Source organism: Mustelus asterias, chromosome 10 (assembly GCF_964213995.1).
Source record: "Mustelus asterias chromosome 10, sMusAst1.hap1.1, whole genome shotgun sequence".
NCBI lineage: Eukaryota > Metazoa > Chordata > Chondrichthyes > Carcharhiniformes > Triakidae > Mustelus > Mustelus asterias.
In genome coordinates this window covers 32,059,876-32,080,935 of record NC_135810.1, presented here as the reverse complement: position 1 = coordinate 32,080,935, position 21,060 = coordinate 32,059,876, and the positions used below count along the sequence as shown (strand labels likewise).

The 21,060-nt window shown below is 44.8% G+C and overlaps 1 protein-coding gene across 2 annotated transcripts in view; it reads right to left on the bottom strand.

Annotated features, from left to right (window-relative positions):
- gpc6a (glypican 6a) overlaps positions 1-21,060 on the bottom strand; it is a 1,457,751-nt gene that overhangs the window by 966,769 nt on the left and 469,922 nt on the right. The window lies entirely within an intron of this gene.

Here is a 21,060-nt window from a genome sequence, read left to right as displayed (position 1 = left end):
ATAACTGCCCTCATTTAAGTTTATAAACATAGACTCTGACCCACTCCTCTCTCCCTCAAACTGAATGTAAAATTCAAGCGTATTATGGTCACCATTACCTAGGGGATCTTTCACTATAAGGTTATCAATCAATCCCATCTCATTGCACAGTACCAGGTCTAGTATTGTGGAGATGCTGGCATTGAACTGAGGAGGGCACAGTAAGAAGTCTCACAACACCAGGTTAAAGTCCAACAGGTTTATTTGGAATCACGAGCTTTCGGAGCGCTGCTCCTTCATCAGGTGAGTGGCAGCCCTCCGAAAGCTCATGATTCCAGATAAACCTGTTGCACTTTAACCTAGTTTTGTGAGAGATCTAGTATTGTCTGCTCTCTGGTTGGCTCTCGAACATGCTGTTTAAGAAACCATCCCAGAAACATTCTATTATCTCCTCATCTATGCGACCTTTGCCCATCTGTTTTTTCCAGTCTATATGTAGATTAATATCACCCATGATTATTACCATACTTTTCTCACAAGCTCCCATTATTTCCTCATTTATGCTCCATCCTACCATGTGGTTACTGTAAGGAATCTTGGACATAATTCCCACAAGAAGTCACAAGAGACTTCTTGCCTTTACCATTTCTCATCTCTACCCAAATCGTTTCCAAACCCCGTTTATTGAACTTAGGACATCATTCTCTATTGTGCTAATACCATCATTAACTAACAGAGCCAACCATCTACCTTTTCCTCACTTCCTGTCCCTGCTGCATGTCCTGTATCCTTCAACATTTAGCTTCCAATCTATGTCCTCCTGCAGCCATGTCTCTGTCATGGCTATCAAATTGAACTTATTTATTTCTATGTGTGCTCTCAGTTCATCTGTTTTGTTTCAAATGCTTCATGCATTCAGACAGAGTCTTTAGTTTTATCCTTTTTTATAACCTCTAGTCTCATCTGTTGATTTACTGTTCAATTTGTACTCTCTATCCCTTCCTGTCATGGTCTGTTTTTCATTTCCCATAATAATATCCTTCTCTTTCGTCTTCTCTCTACACTTTCATTGATTACATTTTCCCAAATTTGATCTCTTTTCCCCACTAAGCTTAAAACCCTCTCAACTCTCCTGGTTATGCAGCTTGCAAGATCAGTTCCAGCATTGCTGCAGTACTGATGCCAGTGCTTCATAAACCAGGACCCACCTCTCCCGCACCAGTCTTTGAGCCATGCAGTCATCTCCCTATCTGATTTGTCCTATGCCGATTTGCTCTCTAAAACCAAGCAGTCTTGCGTGGAAAAGGCCAACGAAGTCAGCAACGGAATTGTGATCTATGTAACCTGGAAGGAATGCACCAAGGTCAAGGCTGGGAAAGCGAGAAGTATTACACTTTCAAGTTGCCAAGACTCACACTCTGAATGTTTTTAGCATCTCTTTCCAGCTTCTTTCGCCCATGCTCTAATGATCCTTATCCTTCCTTTCCCGATATCAATAACTTTGATCCCCAGCCACCATTCAATTGCTGCTGAGCTCTCATTCACCTCCATACAGCTCGTAAGTTACTGAAGATCCATGGATCCCGTGTACCGTGGTAAAATTTTTAAAATTCCCCAAAATAACAGGCTGAATTTCCTGCTATGCATGCGTGCTGTCAAAACCACTACCTCAGCACTTCTGGAAAAATTGGCTGGTGGCAGGAACAGGTTGCATATGACAGTTATTTACCTGACAGCACGAAAGTGGTCCACACTCACCTGCATATCTGCAAGTGGGTGGAGTGACCCTGAATCAACACCACTTTTAGGGGATCACACGTACAAGCAAACCTACCTCCCCTTGCCTTTGGGTGACAGTGCTGGAAATTTAATGGGTCAAAGGAAGGGTACTCAGTGGCAAGGGTTAAGCATCATTCAGGGCACATCTCCTGTGCTCACCTTCTCAAGGTGTCTGAGGGTGGCTAAAATTGCTCTGGCCAATACTCTGGACCCCAGCCATGGTGTCTATGATCTTCTGTATATGAGGACTGATCTTTAAAACAAAATAACAACTGAAATGATTCTTTCATTCAATGTCTAAGCCAATATAAACGTGGCAACTTCATAGAAGCCAGCACACATTTCTTCCCTGGGCCTCCACCAATACAATTTGATCCAACCAATGACTGGGTATCCCCAAACATAACCATCACTGGATCTCTCCTGGTGGTGACATTTTCCTTGCTGGCACTGGTACTTCTCCATATAAGGCATGTTGGAAGTAGTGGAGAACTGGCACAACTGTGCTCTCCTGGGGTGTTCCATCAAACTCCCACTGGCAGGAGAGTAGCCAAATGCCCAAGGGATTTCATTCCCATTATCTCCCTTACTTCACAAATCATTCATACCCAGGATCCAGAAACAGCCCTAGTTCAATGCAAGAAATATGGCAACAGAGTGCCTCTCAAACTGGATCAGTGTAGATGAATTGAAACACACAGTAAATTAGAAGTAAAAAAAATACTGTTCATTACTGAATAAATCAAGCTGTGGACAGGCCAATTTTTTGTTGTCACATTGATCATTGACACTGTGGTACCTATCTAATCATCTGATTATCACTTGACAGCCCCTGCAGCATGAGTGACGGCAAGTCATATTTTGAAATTTTCTTCAGTGTTATTGGTGTAATTGGTTCTTGTACAGAATCATATAGCCTACCTCTGTATCTGTCATAGCTGTCACTTGGGATAAGAGAAAGCCACAGGTTGACACAATCATGGAGACATATACTGGGATGCAACTACCTATGCACAGCAGAAATTCCTCACATGCAATTGGCTCATGCTGTTCAGAGTCAGATCGCTCAGAGCAAAGATGAGTTTCAGAAACATTTTGTGCAGACTCAGGTTGGAAAGTGAACACAAAACACTGAAAAAAAATGCAATAGATGTCAACTACAGAATGCCTTATTTTCTGTAACTCAGACTACACACTACTTAAATGTCGAGGCAGTTTGAGGAAACAAGTGAAAATCTACAAATCACCAAGATTTACTTTGCCTTTAAATTAATCACAGCAAACATTCAGGACTACCAGGTAGTTGGTCATAAAAGCAAAGCTTCTTTAAGCATTAAAGAGTGAAGATGCTGTATTTCCTTACATGGGATCTTTGTAAAATCATGACCATGAATATCCTGCTGTTGATGCAGCCTAAATCAATATATTATACACAATATGACAGTGATCTGCTGCTTAAAATGATTGAACACAGTGCAGAACTTCAATCACTGAGCCCTAATGAGATATTCAATCTGTTCTTATTGAAAGGAAAGCAATTAGAAGGCAACATGTGGTTCTAGATTTTAATATCGTGCGAGATAGCAGATGAACTAGGGGACACAATTCTAAAGACCAAGAAACTCTAAACAAAACATCCGGTGCCAGATTGGACTCAAATCTTTTCCCACAGCCAAACAGTCCTATTACTCAATGATTATTATTGAGGATAAGAAGATTCCCAGACTCCTTTGAATAGCAAACCACCTCATTAGCTATCTGCTCCCTTTCTGCTCATATGCAGGGCTTGTGCAGTATTTTATCTCTAGGATCGCTAATAATGGCGGAAATTAATACTTGCAGTGATAGGCCCGTCCACTGACTGGAGAATAAAATCACAACGCACCGCAGCTATTTACAGGAGCCCCCATTAGAATTAAGTCCCATCTGGCAGCCCACTGGCTGCTGTGGGGGTTTCCAGTTTCGTCAGGGCAATTTCCCTCCACACTTTCACTATCTGGTTCGTGAACCTGCTTGGGTCATGTATTTTATAAGGAGCAATGGTCTCCTGACTCAGGTAGTTACTCCAAACTAGTTTATTTACACTATGTACAAAATATACAAGGTAGGTTACGGAGTTGGCACATTTCACCTGAAAGCTGCCCGATTGACGTACACAATCTTTAGCGCTTGCCACATATACATCATAGTTAAATCAAGCATTAGCACATATATATAATTAATCTGTTACCCGACACTACCCATCTCCTGGCCACTTAACTACCTTTCCTCACCCAGTGCTCACGAACATCTCGAGCAGCATTGCTTACTGAGATTCTGTTTTTCAAAATTGCTTCAAGCAGTTCTATCTAAAAGCCTCCCCCCAGCCTCTTCATTCTCTTGACCAATCACCCCATCTCAATCTTCTATTTGCACTTAAAGCTTCTTGAATCCATTATCATTCAGCTGTGCATTCACAAGTCTTTCAGCTACCAATGACATTCCCTTGGACAACAACTGAGAACCCACTATTTTATTCTGCATTTTTCTTGTCCTTTGGTCAACTCCATGAAAATATTCTCACTTGCATCCACTACTTTGGCCCAATGCACATTTTTATCAATGATTTCTCCTCCAGCCTGCACATGTTCCCTTCGAGTTATTTTCTTCCCCTTATTGAAATCTGACCCGGAGATGGTAATTTCCATATGTGTGGGATCTTCCACCACAAATATACCCATGGCAGACACCTCCATCTCTCTGCCACCCCACCTTGATTCCATAACCACCCGTTTCGAGATAGTCTGCATGACATTATGTAGTAGGTGAACCAAAGCTTTCTCAACCTAAACATTGACAAAACAAATGCATGGTTCCGAGGCAAAAATACTAAATTTGTTTCTGAAACTAGTTAAACACAACAGTGTACAACCTTGCCATCCGTAAAACCCTGAATGGAATTTCATAAGCGTGAACAAGATTATTTATTTTTATTTCTACAACATGACCTATCTATGCCTTCAGCTAACCTCAAGTGAGGTGAAATCCTACTTCCAAATTTTGTTATCAGATTCAACCTGATAACAAAGGCGAGCTGATTGTGCTTTTTCCTTAGCAGCTTCAGTAATCTACTGATCAGATTACCAAACTGCACTGCTATGCCTTGCCTATACGCATCTCATATTTGCAAACTTCTCAAGCCCCACAACCTATACCTGTGTCTATCTGCTCTGGCCTTTAATGCATTCCTCCCTCACTGATCATGCCTTCATCCTTCAAATGCCTTGACTAAGCCTCTGAAACTTTCTCCCTAAATCCCTCCACACCTTCAAAAGGCTCCTCAAAATATTGTTCTTCTATTGCCCTTCTGGTGTGTGCCATCTTCATTTTCTCACCTAAATTGCTGAGCCCTTTTCATCACATCCCAATAAATCTTCCTGCCAAAGAGTGCTTGATAAATGCAACTTGTTGTAAATGTACTGCTTGGCACCCATTTACCTTGGCAAAGCACCTTGGTGTATGTACTTTATTGCTGCATCTATGCAAGTAGTTGTCAATTTATGGAATGGACAGCTTTCTGTCAGTAGGTAAACACATTTAACTGACACATTCAAAGGGAAAAAATTGACTATCTTCTTGAACATAAAGCAGAATGTTAAAAGCATAGTCCCATGAAAAAAAATGTGGATTTTGTGCACCGACCTAATTAACATCATGACTTTTGTTTACATACAAAAGGCCCAACTAGTCTTTTGTACCTTGCCATTTGCATGAATTCTCCTAGTTTACTGTTGCCAACATTACTTTTAGTGAGGAGGTTCACTGATGAGTTGTCAAAGAGCAGTATAACAGTCATTGTTTGTGTGAAGTGTATATTGATGTGGATAAAGAGTCCAATCCATTTTCAAGGTTGAGCCTGATTAAAGTTAAAAAGGCCAGCTGATTGTGCTTTTTCCTCAGCAGCTCAGTCAATGGGTTGAGGGAAACCAGTGAGTCAGCTAATCTTGACATACTTACAACAGCACCTTAGAAGGAGGAGGTAGATTAATTAGCAGTAGGAGGAAAAAATCCTTAGCACCCACAGCAGCATGAGATGAAATATTGAAAGATATGAGTCAGAACTCTCAGCGATTCCAGTAAAATAGCATCGGTATTGTCCCTAAGACATGAAAGAGATCATGAGGTTATAACTCCAGGAATTGGCTGTAAAGGAACGGTACTTTATTGCATAAAATAAAGTAAATAAAGTCATAAAATAAAGTAAAGCAAAAACCACAAGCCTGTGATGAGCACAACAGATCCAACCGGAACTATGGAATAATGAACCCACTCAGGGGCCTGCTTTATACAGGGCTTGGTATACGAGCTCCACCTGGTTAGTTAATTACCAATCCCCAGGGAGCTTGTATTCAATGAGTCCTACAGGGAAGGCCGATCATATCAGATGGGGAGGGGGGTGGGGGTGGGGGTGGGGGGGTGGGGGTGGGGGGGTGGGGGGGTGGGGGGTGGGGGGGGGTGGGGGGGTGGGGGGTGGGGGTGGGGGGGGGGGGTGGGGGTGGGGGGGTGGGGGGGTGGGGGTGGGGGGGTGGGGGGGGGGTGGGGGAGGGGGGTGGGGGTGGGGGAGGGGGGTGGGGGTGGGGGAGGGGGGTGGGGGTGGGGGAGGGGGGTGGGGGAGGGGGGTGGGGGAGGGGGGTGGGGGAGGGGGGTGGGGGAGGGGGGTGGGGGTGGGGGAGGGGGGTGGGGGTGGGGGAGGGGGGTGGGGGTGGGGGTGGGGGAGGGGGGTGGGGGAGGGGGAGGGGGGTGGGGGTGGGGGAGGGGGGTGGGGGTGGGGGAGGGGGGTGGGGGTGGGGGAGGGGGGTGGGGGTGGGGGAGGGGAGGGGAGGGGGGTGGGGGAGGGGAGGGGGGTGGGGGTGGGGGAGGGGAGGGGGGTGGGGGTGGGGGAGGGGAGGGGGGTGGGGGTGGGGGAGGGGAGGGGGGTGGGGGTGGGGGTGGGGGTGGGGGTGGGGGGTGGGGGTGGGGGAGGGGGAGGGGGGAGGGGGAGGGGGGGTGGGGGGAGGGGGAGGGGGAGGGGGAGGGGGGTGGGGGAGGGGGAGGGGGGTGGGGGAGGGGGGTGGGGGAGGGGGTTGGGGGAGGGGGTTGGGGGAGGGGGTTGGGGGAGGGGGGTGGGGGAGGGGGGTGGGGGAGGGGGGTGGGGGAGGGGGGTGGGGGAGGGGGGTGGGGGAGGGGGGTGGGGGAGGGGGGTGGGGGAGGGGGGTGGGGGAGGGGGGTGGGGGAGGGGGGTGGGGGGATGGGGGTGGGGGAGGGGGGTGGGGGAGGGGGGTGGGGGTGGGGGGGGGGGTGGGGGTGGGGGAGGGGGGTGGGGGAGGGGGGTGGGGGTGGGGGTGGGGGAGGGGGGTGGGGGTGGGGGAGGGGGGTGGGGGAGGGGGGTGGGGGTGGGGGTGGTGTCACTGGAGTCTCAGCTCGCCAGCGAAGCCGACTACTGAGCTCTAGGGGCACCATTGCACAGGTGCCTGTATCGCTCAGTGTACTGGGAGATCCCCTGCCACTAGCCACCCACTACCCCTCACTTGCCCCATGCCCATCAGGACCCCCCCACTCACCAATATTGTCACTCCCCCCACCCCCCTGCTGATCGGCCCCTTCCCTGCCCCTGGCAGAGTTCCCTTCTTTCCCTCCCACCTTGATCACCACCCCAACAGAACTCTCCCTCTTCCCTCCCACCTGATCATCTCCTGGCAGAGCTCCCTTTACTCTCAGCCCGGCAGAGCTCCCATTACCTCCTCCCCCATCATTGCTCCACTGCACAGGGTCTACCGCCACTCAGGCCCCACCCCCTTGACACTGCCCATGGCAGAGTTCTGGTGCCTGATAGGCAGTGCCAGGGTGCCAAGCAGGCAGTAACAGGCCAGCACTGTCCTATGGGCACTATCTAGCTCTGCCATGGATCACCTGAGAAGCTTTAATGGCCTCCGTTCCCCGCAATGAGGCCATCATGTCTGGTCTCTGCTGGTGGAAACCGTCTGTGATTCTCGCTGGGGAGAACCTCAAGCGGCAAGGTGGTTAAGGTGAGTGAGCCCAGTCAATAACATGTCATTAATGCTAAGCATGTCATTAATATTTAAATTGGCTTCGCGCCCTTCAGTGTCGGTATGATTAGGGAAGTAAAAAACTGGGCGCATTTCTCATTTTTTGATTACCACCTTACCTTGCCGAAAGTTGGGCGGGATGAGGTCATAAGATTGAGCCCATAAACTGTTTAAATCTAACCGTACCATTTTGCTTCTTTAAAAAGAGGTTCTCGATGAACCAAAAGATGGCTGCTACAGGTCAAATGTTTCATAAGTCATCTACAGTTTCTGGAAATTTCCAAAAGCAAGTACAGGACAAAAGCCCAACCCCCATTACAATCAACAAAACAATGGTCCAGCTGATGACCTATCTCTCTATCCTGGTCCTACAACAACGGAAGCAAAACTTGATATGGCTGCAGAGCCACTAACAGCCATCGCCTTTCTCCTAAGATGAATAATACATTTTGACCAAAGACATACCATTGCCTGCCGAACAGACCCAGCCTCTGTAAGGGAATCCCATCTTGCTGCATCACCATCAGTTCTAGAAGAATTCTGAACTCTTGTTCCAGCGAGCTGAACCTGCCTAACTGGAACTCCTCTGTAAAGGAACCCTCACTGGACCATGCCTTTTTAGATGCTGGCAATCATGTGCACTGATATCCGTGTGTGCGTGCCTGTGCACGTGTGCGTCTGTGTGTTAATCATAGAAATCCTACAGTACAGAAAGAGGCCATTCGGCCCATCGAGTCTGCACCGACCACAATCCCACCCAAGCCCTACCCACATATCCCTACATATTTTACTCACTAATCCCTCTACCTGCGCATCTCAGGACACCAAGGAGGAATTTTAGCATGGCCAATCAACCTAACCCGCACATCTTTGGACTGTGGAAGGAAACCGGAACACCCGGAGGAAACCCACGCAGACACTAGAAGAATGTGCAAACTCCAAACTGTGTGTGTGTGTGCGCGCGTGCATGTCTGTGTTTACTTCTGATTAAACCCTAAACAGAGTTTACTGCGATGCACTTCATAAATTGGCTTCATAAACAGAGGGTTTGGAGAAACCTGCCACGGGCAGCAAGAAAATTAAAGTTGCGTTTGGTCTCTCTCCTCTGTCCATCACACTTGCTTCCACCTTTCCCTGAATGCAGCTACAGAATCCTTTAAATATCACTTATATCACCCATAGTTTCGGCGGGTTTTAAAAACAGAAGGTTGCCAAATTGCATGAAGATCCTGCAGCATAATTTGACCCCGATTTGTATATATTTCTCAGTCCATTCTTCCACAAGCCACTGAGCTCTTTCTGGTCCTGGTTATCGAAAGTTGGATGCAGCAGACCTCCAACAGTAAATGAATGATCACTTCATTATCAGCACACCCTCGGCTCCACTCTTGATGCTATTGTCCTCAGGAAAGCTTCTACCCTCTCCCATCCAGGTAAATGGCTCACAAAAATAAATACTCATTTCTCTGTTTAAAAAACCCACAATTTCATGCTTTTAAACATATCGTGGCATTTCGCAAACAACTTTGAATCTTGAGGCCAAAAATATTGTCATATGAACTTTCTAACTAAATTTGCGAAGAAAAATATGAAGTCATAGATACAACAAACTCTGAGTTACAATGGGGCACAAAGTATGGCTTGCAGCCAAATCTTTAGATATGCAAGGCAGACCAAATTTTTATTCGGAGCACTTGCATCCTTTTGCTGCGTCCTTGCCAGAGAATAATATAATGTGCATAGGCACTGCTCTGTCACTTGTGAGCAGCCACACTACCTAATCTCAAATGGATGCATGGCCATTGGAAATGGCTGGTTCAGTTATTTGAAGTGCAATGCAAATATACCACGTTGCTTGGGGAAATGCTAGTCCTTTAAAGCCAATAATTGTGAATGTTCATCCTGCACTGATTGAAAGGAAGTGATTACTGTGCTGCTGATTAGGTTCCTGAGAATTATGAAATAAATACAGAAAGTGCTGCAAATAGCCGGTCTGGCAGCATTAGCAAAGAAGGAAATGTAGTTAACATATGACTTCTTCAGGCCATTCATCAGTTCTGAAACAGAAGTCATGTTTGACCTGAAATACTAACTCTGTTTGACTCCGTGGATGCTGGCAGTTCTGCTGAGTATTTCCAGCGCACCCTATTTTTGTTTTAGGTTTCCAGCATCAGCAGCATTTTATATTTATTTTCCTGAGAATTAAACTTTCTCTCAATATGAAATAACTATTCCAACATTTTTATTTTGGGATCACTGTGGGATGTTGATTTCCCTCTAAGTTATTGGAAATAATGACTCATGATTCCCAACTTGAAGGAGAAAATTCAGCCCCATGTATCGCATATCATTGCCACTCGGCCCATCGAGGTGCTCTGCCATTCAATCATGGGTGATTATTTTTCTCATCCCCATTCTCCTGCCTTTTCCCCATAACCCCTGATCCCCTTATTAATCAAGAACCTATCTATCTCTGTCTTAAAGACACTCAATGACCTGGCCTCCACACCCTTGGCTGCAAAGAGTTCCACAGATTCACCACTCTTTGGCTGAAGAAATTCCTCCTCATCTCTGTTTTAAAGGATCGTCCCTTTACCGTGAGGTTGGGCCCTCTGGCTCTAATTTTTCTGACTCGTGGAAACATCATCTCCATGTCCACTCTATCCAGGCCTCGCAATATCCTGTAAGTTTCAATAAGATCCCCTCTCATCCTTCTAAACTTCAACGAGTACAGACCCAGAGTCCTCAACTGTTCTTCATATGACAAGCTCTTAATTCCAGGGATCATTCTTGTGAACCTCCTCTGGACCCTTTCAAAGGCCAGCACATCTTTCCTTAGATATGGGGCTCAAAACTGCTCACAATACTCCAAATGGAGTCTGACCAGAGCCTTATACAGTCTCAGAAGTACATCCCTGCTCTTGTATTCTAGCCCTCTTGACATGAATGCTCACATTGCATTTGCCTTCCGAACTGCCGACTGAACCTGCATGTTAACCTTGACAGTCTTGAACAATGACTTCCAAGTCCCTTTGTGTTTCTGATTTCCTAAGCATTTTCCCATTTAGAAAATAGTCTGTGCCTCCTTTCTCCTTCCAAAGTGCATAACCTCACACTTTTCCACATTGTATTTCATCTGTCACTTTTTTGCCCACTCTCCTAACCTGTCCAAGTCCTTCTGTAGCCCCCCTGCTTCCTCAATAGTACCTATCCTTCTACATATCTTTGTATCATCTGCAAACTTAGCAACAGTGCCTTCAGTTCCTTCCTCCAAAGCGTTAATGTATATGGTGAAAAGTTGTGGTCCTAGCACTGACCCCTGAGGCACACCACTAGTCACCGGCTGCCATCCTGAGAAAGACCCCTTTATCCCCACTGTCTGCCTTCTGCCAGTCAACCAATCCTCTATCCATGCCAGGATCTTACCCTTAACACCATGAGCACTTAACTTATTGAAGTCTTCTATGCGGCAACTTGTCAAAGGCCTTTTGGAAATCTAAATAAATCACGTTCACTGGTTCTCCTTTATCTAACTTCCTGTTACCTCCTCAAAGAACTCTAAAAGATTTGTCAGACATGGCCTCCCCTTGACAAAGCCGTGTTGACTCAGTCCTAATTTATCAAGCACTTCCAAGTACACTTCAATCTCATCTTTAATAATGGACTCCAAAATCTTGCCAATGACAAAAGTCAGGCTCACTTGCCTATAATTTCCCGTCTGCTGCCTCCCTCCCTTCTTAAACAGCGGTGTTACATTCGCTACTTTCCAGTCCTCTGGTACTCTCCCTACCTCCAATGATTCCTGAAAGACCACCACTAATGCCTCCACAATTTCTTCAGCTATCTCTTTTAGAACCCTGGAGTGTAGTCCATCCGGTTCAGGTGATTTATCCACCTCCAGACCTTTCAGTTTCTCCAGAACCTTCTCCTTAGTGATGGCCACTACACTCACTTGTGCCCCCTGACTCTCCTGGAGCTCTGGCATCCCACTGGTGTCTTCCACCATGAAGACTGATGCAAAGTAACTATTCGGTTTCTCTGCCATTACTTTGTTTCCTATTATTACTTCTCCAGCCTCATTTTCCAGTGGTCTGTCTACTTTTCTCTCTCTCTTATCTTTTATATATTGAAAAAAGCTCTCCCCATCTTCTTCTATATTACTAGCTAGCTTACACTCATATTTCATCTTCTTCCCCCTTATTACTTTTTTAGTTGTCGTCTGCTCGCTTTTAAAGGCTTCCCACTAATCCTTGCCACTTCGTATGCTTTCTCTTTTGCTTTTATGCTGTCCTTGACTTCCCTCGTCAGCCATGCATGCCTCGTCTTCCCCTGAGCATGTTTCCTTCTCCTTGGGGTGAATTTCTGTTGTGCCTCCCGAATAACTCTCAAAAACCCCTGCCATTGCTCTTGCACTGTCTTCCCTGCTTGGCTCCCTTTCCAATCAATTCTGGCCAGCTCTTCCCTCATGTCTTTGTAGTTACCTTTATTTAATTGTAATCCCATTACATCTGACTCCAGCTTCTGCCTCTCAAACTGCAGGGTAAATTCTATCATATGGTGGTCACTGCTCCCTAAGGGTTCCTTCACCTTAAGTTCCCTAATAAAGTCTGCCTCATTACACATCAGCAAATCCAGAATTGCCTGTTCCCTAGTAGGCTCTGTCACAAGCTGCTCCAAAAAAATCATCTCTTAGTCATTCCACAAATTCCTTTTCTTGGGATCCACTACCGACCTGATTTTTCCAGTCCACCTGCATATTGAAGTCCCCCATGATTATTGTAATATTGCCTTTTTTATATGCCTTTTCTATCTCAGGATTTATTTTCTGCCCCACATTTTAATGTTTACTGTATTTTTAATACTTTTTAGGTGGAAGACTTTAAAAGAACATTTTTAAAATGGCAAACAAATTCTACATATTCATTACTTTATAGATTAATCAGAATGTAATTTTCAAAAACTTGCAACAAAAAGGCAAGTTCATATCTATCACATCCCATTCATGGAAAGATTTGCATATCATATCTGCCTTTGGAAAATAATTCTAACGCTGAGCTCATTAGCACAAGTGAATACAGTTTACTTTAAAGCATGCCTCTATCTAAATCTTATTTTCCAAATTCATTCTGTGGACCAATGGTCAAAAAAAAAACTCTTGAAGCATGAAAGTTATCCTTCTTAGGGTGGTTGGAGATTTTCTTATGAAAAGGTTAAAATTACCCATCTGTGGACTGGGACGTTTTAACATCTGCGAACTGGAACAAGGAGGTGGAAGGAATTGGCAAGATGGAGAATGATTTTTATGATATGCTAATAATGTGATATGATAAAAAGCACTAAAACATTTTACACTGCAGCAAATGCAGCCTGACACCAACAGCACCACCCATCTGGCAAAAGAGCTTATGGTGCAGACTATGCAATGAACTGGGCACCAGCAAAATCTTGCTCAGAAAATTCCTCCGAAGTAGTGATTTTTCGATTTGCATTCACCTTGCAATTGGCCGAATTCCATCCCTGCTGTTAATACATTATGTTTGTGTAATTGCATCTATAATTGAAATGGATAACAAAGACACACACAGACAAGGGCATTTTCACATGACAACATTCCTCAGTTGATACTCTGTTCACATATTAATGACAACCTGAACAGGTGGAGATTTTTTTTCCAGTTTAAACACAATTAGGACAAACACATTAGTAATTATGTTTCATTCTGGCGTTTCCATCATTGAAAAGACCATCTGTTCATTCATTTCTATGTTCATTAGCACCCACAAACTTTAATTTCCTTAATCTGGATCCCAGGTTTCCCTGACATATTTAGTCACTGTATTGTCATGTAAAGCATAACATACAACACAAATGGTCTGCTTTCTATTCACCTGCAATTAAAGTTCTTCATTAAATCACACAAAGGTAATCTTGAAAGACCGCACTGTACTCTACTATGTAAAGTATCAAGAAATAACACTGAGGAATATTATTTTTGGTGAATGGGAAACACACAGAGAAGTGAATCAATATTAGGGTATTTGAATTCAAATCTTTCAGTTTCCTAATTTTCAAAGGTCACACAGCGTCTTTGCTTTTGTTCAATTGTGTTGAGTATCCTTGTTTCCAGATCTCCAATACTTTCAGCATGTTGAGAAGTGGTGAGAAAACTTTTACATTCAATGATGTATTTGGTCTATATCCAGCTCCTAAAGTTTGTGTGATCTCTCCCAATTTGCCAAACAGAACAAGTTTAGTACTTAAACTGATACAACAAACAGTAACTAGCTTCATCGTATGGACTTCTAAATTTCAGCTATTTATTTTGTTCCTTTTTGTTTTTAAGTGTTTTGTTATAAATTTAAACGATAATATTTTCTGGGGTTAAAAACAATAGAAATTTCCAGGACATTCCTTCCAAAACTCAAAATTAGGTGCCGTCCAACTTCCTACACATGGAATGGATGACTTCAATTTCAAAAGAATGAAAGAATGTATGTTTGTAGACATCTTTATCACATTCTCGGGATATCCCTAAGGTACTTTAAAACCAAGGAAATACTTTCAAAGTGCAGTCACTGATCTTTTGCAGGCAACGCAACAGTTAAACTGTACGATAAGCCCCATAATGTATTTGTGATGATATTGGTAAAGGGTGGAATGTTGGTCAAAACACTAAAAGAATTTTGCTCTTCTTCAAATAGTGCATCGGGATTTATTTTTGCACCCACTACAACAGGGAGACAAAAGATTGGGGATAGAATTTCCATAGGGGGTCTGTGATCTTTTGCTAAAGCTACCTTTGGCAGATGCTAAAGGTAAGTTAAGCAGGAGCTCGGGAGAATTACCTTGAACAATACTGGCGCTTATCTTAAAGGCAGTGCCTCTTAAAAATGTGGAGCTCCCTTCGATGGAATCAAAGACCCATGTTACATGTCCCCCATTATAATTTGCTTTGATTTCCATGAAAATAACACTTTCAGTAAGAAACGCACAGTAAAACAGACACCAATCCTAATTTCTGCCAGGTAAGTTAGATTAAAACTATCCTCTTAAAACTTTCAAGAGTGGGACTTAAATCAACAACATTGACTGGCTCACAACAGAGTGCTACCAATTGAGCCAAGCTGACATATAGCAACTCAGATAAAAGAGTAGCTTCTAAGTCCTTTACCATAGCAATGTGACTGGCCTCATCAAGCAAGGCCTGGAAACTCACTGTAGTACAACTTATTATTGTTAAATCAACACTCAGCCACTTATCTACAAGCATCAGAATGCAGTAATTTGAACTGATTAAAATATTTCTGATAGACGAACAATAGCATGCAGTCTTGGGATTGAGCTTTTTATTATATTTATTATTATTATTATTACTACATAGGAAAAGATTGCAGTCCCTTCATAAAGGGCATTCTTCCTGTAAAATACACCAATATTTCCATGCAGTAAGATGGCAGCGTGTGGTAATATTACTGGACGAGTGGTTCAGGGGCCCAAACTAATGCTCTGGGGAGATGCATTCTGAAATGGCCTGTAAAGCTACTCAATTATTACAGATGGACACCAGATGCTGGCCTTGCCAGCAATGCCACATCCCATTGAAGAATAAAATAGGTGAAAGTTCCTGACTAATTAAGTTAAATTATCAATCCCTCCCTTTTCTTGTGGGGAAGCATTTGGATCCAACTTAGTAACTGTCCACAGTGACTTGGTGGAAACCAGGAATTCAGTGTCTGAGTCTGAAGGAGAAATTACTATCCCATCAACATGTGATCCAACATTTTTGACACTGACTTTGGAGCAGACTGCAACAAAAATAAAGGAGGAAAATAAATGCAGCATCTTCCTCACCCTTTGGATGGCCAATGAATTATATTTGAACTGCAGTCATTGTTGCAATGTTGGAAATAAAACAACCAGTCTGCATACAACAATGTCCCACTACACTACCCTATGTCCCACTACACAATCCACGCTGTAGTGTGCAAGACTTCAGTGGGTGTTGAACCCCAAACCTTCTGAGTCAAATATGGGGGTGCTAGTTTTTAGTTAAGGCTGACATGTAAAAGTTAATGATGCTGTTACAGGCAAATCTTAAATGACAGACTCCTATATTTGCTCATTTTCACTCATTTATAGCATAAGACTTAAGCCATAAGTGTAAACTTCAAGAAATTCAATCTCTTGACTCACCTTGAGTTCAGCCTCAGTTACTGTGGGTGCATGCAGACGTCAGAACAGAAATTTGTAAAGGCAAATATGTCCTGACTGGTATCCAAAGGTAAAATTGTGTTTGCTGTTAAGCAAGGATGCAGGGAAGGGGAATGGATATCATTGTGGTGTACTTTAAGCATGAAGATGAGCTTTAAATTTAGTTGTATACGCCAATCACCAGAATTAGTGGTTAGAATAGGAGGATAATGCACATGACAAGAAAATAAGCTGTCAGCAAAGAAATGGGTCACAATTCTGTTTTTTACATAGAATTGTATGCCAATTATGCACTGCAAATATGCTCAGGGAATCTTAAAGAACTGGGTAATGCAGAATGAATACTAGATGTATATATGCACACATACTCAGCCCACTGGATAAAGGGACAATTTTCATTTCCATCTGAGTCTTTCACTTGCATTGGGAAAAGATGATAACAGGCTGGATCCTGCTCTCAGTGATGAACGGAATGACACCAGCATTTCATTACGTTACATTTGCCCATAGACTTTTTATCAGAACTGATCATTTTGATGAAGCACCCTTTGGGGGATCTGGAAGTTGTGGTAATAGGGCAAGAAACTTGTGCATCTCTTTAATCAATCAGATTGAAGAACTGTTAATGAGAAGTGGCCAAAATTAAAACTAGTTTAAATTATATTTCCAAAAATAATTAAAATCTAAAGGAATGCAACTCCACACTTGCATTTTCAAAGCCATAAAGGTAGTCTGGAAATAATAATGTGGGGTGACGTATAAATAGCCATGAGAGAAAAGTTCCCAAGAGCTGCATAGGGTCAGTTCATTGCGACTGCAGTGCCGCTCTCGGCTCCGTGCGGCTGGGACTCTGAGAAGCCCAGGAACAATTGACGGCTGGGTGAAATTAGAGTTGGGGCTCAGGGATGTCCGGGAGTACAATGAAGCTGAAGAGTTGTCTGCTCAGTGTCCCATGGAGAGTAGCTGTCAGCTCAGTGAAGCTGAAGTGGTTGTGTGCTTCATGAAGCTGGAGACAAAGAAAAGTCCAAGAGAAGAGGAATGGCTGTACTCAATGGGGGCAGCACAGCTGGGGAGCTATTAATGTGCTCCAAATATAGACTCCAGAGTGCAGCCTGGCAAATTCCATGGGACGCAGTCTGAGATTAAGTGATTGAGAAGATGGACAATTAGCATTGGTTGGGGCAGTCTGACATGGGAGTCCAGTTGCCTGACAACCCAATGTAAGCAGAAGACTCAAGAGGGCTTTCAGACTGAGCTGGAGCTTCTACTGAAGGAAATCAGAAGCTATATTCTTGAAGGAGAAGACGTGAAATCCCTTGGAAGAAGACAAAGTTTGAAAAATCTTTGTGACTCAGTGATCAGAGGTCTGGGTGGGATGCATCTGCCATCTAATGTGATGTACTCAATCACAGTTTACCACAGTTTAGCTCATGTTAATTTTGGATGTTAGAGTACAAGATAGATTTTCGTGACTCTTTGCTTTGTTGGTTCATGTTTAGTAAAATCTCTTCTGCTTGTTTAAAAGTATGGAATTTTGTGGCTTTATTCCATTAGCAAATACTTGGGATTCAGAACTGGGGTCGTCGGACATAATTAAATTTAAGTGCAGGAATATGGGTTTCACGTGGGGCAGAGAGGTCACCAGGAAATTATCTATGTCAGTGAGATACAAGAGTCTATGTCAGTGGTAATGAATGCTCCACTCACGTCCCCTCCCTTTCACATCCAAATCTTTCACTATAACCCTTCTGCCTCACACATTTGAGTAGTCTCATCTTAAGTGCATCCAAACTATTCACTACAGCCACTCCCTAAATGAAGATCCTGCCAATTCCCTGGGGACCTCACTGACCCATGTGAAACCCATGCTCTTGCGCTCAAGTTTAATCTGTGGTCCTTATGTCAAAAGATGCCAACTGAATGTTTGTGTTCTTCCCCTTTGTAGAGAGGCACTCATTGGGCCCATTGGTAGCCTCCACATCAACTATTTTGAGTTCCAGGGGGTGTGGTTGTGGTTGGGTCAATTTTCCATTTTCACTACCACCCCCACCTCCCCTCCAGTGCTTCAGTGGGTGTTTATATTGAGGTTAATATTGCTAATTGGCCTGCTTGATGACAATGGGTTGGATACCCCAACTTCTTCCCTGCTGCCATCAGATTTTTGAACGGACTTACCTCACGTTAAGTTGATTTATCTTTGTATGCTAACTATGACTGTAACACTGCATTCTGCACCCTCTCCTTTCTTTCTCTATGTACGATATGCTTTACCTGTATATCATGCAGATAGCAATACTTTTCACTGTATACTAATACACGTGACACTAATAAATTAAGTCAAATCAAAAATACCGATTCAAGAATGAAAGATCTCTTCATATCGGAGTCAACTTTTCACTGGAATTCTTCCACATTCCCCAAAAGATGCTAGAAAAATAGCATCAACCCACTAAATGCCATTCTTCTGGAATTTTTATGGCTCCTCTAGAGAGGTTCAATTAAACAAGCAAGAAACATGTCCAGAAATTAATGTCTATGGCATCTAAAACTGAATTTTCCAAAACTTTCAGAGACAATTCTCCCAAAGAATTCTAAGTGTCAAATTAGCATAAAAACTGGTGGAAACCTTGCAGGTTTTTTCAGCGGGAGTTTCAAAGTGAATTTCCCACACTCTGTGCACTGCAGCGTGCACTAGCGTGAATCATGTGAAAAATATGGGGGCAGGGCCTATTCCCACCCGAGAGGCTGGCAGCGTAGGGCAGAGTGGGCCACTGCACATGTGCCAATCTATCAGAGCAGAGATTGGTGCATGCACAGTAGCCCCACCCTGCCGGCCCCTCAATCGCTGGCCAGCCCTGCAACACCCGTAATGCTGGCCCCCGAACCCCCTCATGCCCAATCGCCGGCCCCCCGACGCCTCGACCCATTCCCTGCAGGCCCAAATCTCCACCATCCCCTCCCCTAGCAGCCCCGCCACCCCCCCACCCCACGGAGGCCGACCGCCCCCCACCCCGATGACCAACCCCAATCGTTGGCCTCCCTCCCTCTGTCAATGCCAAGTGCAGAGTGGGAGCGGGTCCCCCCACCCCCACTGATCTCCCACCACCCCCCCCCCCCCCCCGCCAGAGGACCCATTAGACTCTGCCCCCTTGGCACTGCTAATACCCAGTGGGTAGTGCCAAGGTGCCTCTTGAGCATTGCCACATTGCCCCTTGGGCAATGCCAGGGGGCCAGGCTGGCACTGCCAAGCTGGCAACACCCAGGGGACACCCCCCTCTCACTCCCGACCTCTTGGGGGGGGGCCTCGATGGCTCCCCCATTCACTCCAGCGGGGTCGGGTTGCCAGCTCCCCGCATGTGGGGAGCTATTGTAAACCCCGCTGGAATGAAATACTCCTTGCAGGGGTCGGGGAGGCCTCGTGGGCCCAGAGACTTCAGTCCCAGTCCTGCAAATGATATGTAAATAATTTCAAATTCCATTTAACATAAACTATTCAGCTACATGCCGATTTCTGCCCGCACAGTGGGCTGGGAGAATCGCCCCCTTAAATTTTGTTTTTCTTCTGTTGTTTCTGAAATTTTGCCAGGCAAGGCTCCTGGAAAATACGAACTGGTACAAATTGGATAAAGTGAAACAATTCTCCTAGTGAATGTGACGCTGCATACAGAGCACAGCCACACAAAATGTATCGAATTATACATTGCACTTAGCCTATTCCATGTAGGTCATGCACACAGCAATGTCCTGGTAACGGTTCAGATTTCTTTTCCAAACACTTTTCCTTGTGCTCCAGTAAAAAGGTGGTTTTCATAAGCAGTTCCAGTCTCCCATGACCCAAAGCCCATGTTGCAAATGAATTACAAACTCTAGGATTAATGCTTATGGTATATAGCACACCAGAGAACACATGTGGTCCAAACCACTACCAGTTTGACCCTCCCAAAAGACAGAAAATACTCCTTTGGTACAAAATTACTTAATCGTATTCATTCACAGACTATCTTTGATGTGACAAAACACTGAAGCAGCACAATACTTACATAAACAATAAAACTGGAATTAGTCCACAAGGGATTAAAGTATCCTTTTTGAAACAAATGCTTACACTTTTTGGAAAGCAGCAGGATATTGGAATGAAACAATGGCCTCGATTTTGCTGCTAAAATTACAGTGAATTTAATGCACACACATTATATAAATCATTGACTACTTGGTGTGGACAAGAGATACTGGCCGGAATTCTCCAAACAAACGGCAAAGTATCATGTTTTGACTGAAAACTGATGCGCTTCCCTCCAGAAACAAAGCCAGGTTTCCTCACCAGATCTTCTGCCACTTTGTCAAAAATGATTCTGGGGACGTGTTTTGCGCCGTCATTCTGGCGGGGCGAGGCCTGATAGAGCCAGCAAGGCCCACTCCACAGAGATTGAGGTGCCCTTTTTAAAGGGTACCTCGATTTCAAAGTTATAAGTCCCCTGTTCCCACGCTCATGGATCTCGGGATCCCAGTGGACAAGGGGAGTACCCCCAACCCTCGAACGCTGAGGGGTAACCTCCCCCCACCTCTTAATGATTGCAGGGGGCATCCCCCCACCCCCACCACGCCACACATGCGTCAAGGTGACCCACCCCCCACTGACATCGGGACCCCCCATCATTGTTTCTGTGCCCACTGTGGTAAACCACTGTCGTGCCTTCGGCACGGTTGAGCTGTATATATTGTTGCCACTACTGTTCATATATGAGACACTCCCTGACACCTTTAATTCGGCTGCACCTTTAACTGGAGGCTCCGCCCTCAGGGTATAAAGGCTGCAGCCCTCCCCCTCCGGCCTTCAGTCAGGAGGTCCACATGCTCAGTATTGTTCTGTTTATTGTCTGTTCCACATCGTTCCTTTTTAGCGAATAAATGGGCGCCGCTATTTTGGGTGCCATCAATCGACTCACGGGGGCCGCCATTTTGGATTCCGTCCACCGCATCCACGGTGCCTGCTACTCCGGACGCCTCGCCTGCTCCGACAGTGGCT